This window comes from Prenolepis imparis, unplaced genomic scaffold (assembly GCF_030444845.1).
Source record: "Prenolepis imparis isolate NDT839.2.m4 unplaced genomic scaffold, iyPreImpa1.0 SCAF_458, whole genome shotgun sequence".
Taxonomy (NCBI): domain Eukaryota; kingdom Metazoa; phylum Arthropoda; class Insecta; order Hymenoptera; family Formicidae; genus Prenolepis; species Prenolepis imparis.
In genome coordinates, this window is record NW_028141616.1 from 7501 (window position 1) to 10000 (window position 2500).

The 2500-nt window shown below is 57.7% G+C and overlaps 1 non-coding gene across 1 annotated transcript in view; it reads left to right on the plus strand.

Annotated features, from left to right (window-relative positions):
- The first annotated feature begins 2424 nt into the window (after positions 1-2424).
- The window catches only part of LOC145948556 (small subunit ribosomal RNA), a 1921-nt gene continuing 1845 nt past the window's right edge, over positions 2425-2500 (plus strand). Inside the window, exon 1 of the ribosomal RNA XR_014427388.1 lies at positions 2425-2500. This exon is cut by the window's right edge and continues 1845 nt beyond it. This is a non-coding gene — a ribosomal RNA (small subunit ribosomal RNA).

Consider the following 2500-nt stretch of genomic DNA (forward strand, 5'->3'; position numbering starts at 1 on the left):
GTTCGTCCGAAACGTTTTCCCGTATCTCTAGCCGTGTCGACGCTGTTAGACGGTAAATGTTTCGGAGGTGACGCCGGCGGCCGTAGGACTCTGGATAAATTCTCGACCGTCCGGAGGTGCCGCCGACGTCCGGAGGTACCGCCGGCGTCCGGAGGTGCCGCCGGCGATTGGAGGTACCGCCGGCGTCCGGAGGTACCGCCGGCGTTCGGAGATACCGCCGGCGATCGAAATTACCGCTGGCGGTCGGAAGTGCCGCCCGTGTAACGCAACGCGCATTCACGCCTCTAACGGCGAGTGATGCGAGAGATCGCTTCACGCGAGAGTTTCACAATTTTATGCGAGCCTCGTACCCGCGCCGTCGAATCTTTCGACACGGCCCGAGGACCGCGTTTCGAAGCCGGTAGTTCGAGAAATTCGACATTTCTAGAAAATATGTCTACGCGGTCTGACGATACTCCGAGAGCGATGACACGTTCGTCCGAAACGTTTTTTCCCGTATCTCTTGCCGTTTCGGCGCTGTTCGCCCGTAAATGTTTCGGAGTTGACGACCTACGGCCGTAGGACTCTGAATAAATTCTCGACCGTCCGGAGGTGCCGCCGACGTCCGGAGGTACCGCCGGCGTCCGGAGGTGCCGCCGGCGATTGGAGGTACCGCCGGCGTCCGGAGGTACCGCCGGTGACCGGAGGTGCCGCCGGCGTCGGAGGTGCCGCCGGTGACCGGAGGTACCGCCGGCGTCCGGAGGTACCGCCGGCGTTCGAAATTACCTCTGGCGGTCGGAGGTGCCGCCCGTGTAACGCAACGCGCATTCACGCCACTAACGGCGAGTGATGCGAGAGATCGCTTCACGCGAGAGTTTCACAATTTTGTGCGAGCCTCGTACCCGCGCCGTCGAATCTTTCGACACGGCCCGAGGACCGCGTTTCGAAGCCGGTATTTCGAGAAATTCGACATTTCTAGAAAATATGTCTACGCGGTCTGACGATACTCCGAGAGCGATGACACGTTCGTCCGAAACGTTTTTTCCCGTATCTCTTGCCGTTTCGGCGCTGTTCGCCCGTAAATGTTTCGGAGTTGACGACCTACGGCCGTAGGACTCTGAATAAATTCTCGACGGTCCGGAGGTGCCGCCGGTGATCGGAGGTACCGCCGACGACCGGAGGTGCCGCCGGCGACCGGAGGTACCGCCGGCGTCGGAGGTGCCGCCGGTGACCGGAGGTACCGCCGGTGACCGGAGGTACCGCCGGCGATCGGAGGTGCCGCCCGCGGCCGGAGGTACCGCCGGCGACCGAGACTGCCGCGACGTAATGTCTCGATTGCGCCGTCCATTTGACGCTCGCGCTCGTATACGTCCGTGCGTAGGACCGTGCGTCGCCGACCGCCCGGCCGGCCGGTTGGGTACTATAAGAGATACGTCGCGCTCGGCGTTACGAACGAGTCGAGCGAGTCGGGCGAGTCGGACGAGTCGAGATACGTACTTTTCAGTCACGACTAGTGGCAGAAGTACGTCGCGTTCGGCGCGTCTCGAACGTTTCGTGCGTACTCTAACTTTATATTAAAAGGGAAAGAAGGAAACCACGAATAATAATCGAGCAGTACACGGGGCAAGTCTTCTTGGAAGAGACTTGTTGTCTCGCAAAGACGTTACGACTCGTTGTCGTCGTCGTGTCGTAATTCTCCTTGGCGGCGGAGATTGCGATACGCGCTCCACTCGTTCGCCGCTGAACGCGGGTAAAATATACACACTTGTTTATACGATCACAGCATTGCCACGAGTCGGTGTCGCAAGACCGAATGGCTCTTATGTGGCGCGCACGCATCTAGTGTGTTGGCCGCGCGATTCCCTCTCGTTTTGAACGCAGCAGTGGAATCGTCGCGCTTACCGAACGTTTACTCCACGGATACGAGTTGGCGGAAGGGCAAGAAACGCTCTTCCCGCTCGCTTTGTACGCCGTAGCGAAAGATTTTTACTGGTCGTTCTTGAACGTACGAACCAGACAGAATTTGTCCTCGACGTCTAAGCATCGGCACCGTCGATCTAGCGTCAGGGTAAATCGCGCGGGTCTTTCGAGACCCGAGCATTTTAACATTTTGGGAGAATGAGAATGAGTATATGATCTTTTGTATAAGAAAAGAAAAGTCGATGATAATAATATATCAACAGAGATATAACAAGGATAATTAAGAGGAGAGAGAAGGCAGGCAGTTCTTAGCGAACCTTGTCGTTCTCTCGCGTATACTTTACGCAACGCACACACAGTGTCGCCGACCGGCTAAGCAAGACCGGCGGCAATGAAACGGCACACGAGCGTGTCGCGTCGGTGCCCGATTAACACCGGGCCACCGGACGCGCGCTCAAGAGAGCTAGCGACGAGTCTCTCGGGCTCGCTCGCGAGTTACTCCTTGCGAGTAACCGAACACGAAGCTCCCTGGTTGATCCTGCCAGTAGTCATATGCTTGTCTCAAAGATTAAGCCATGCATGTCTCAGTGCATGCCGAATT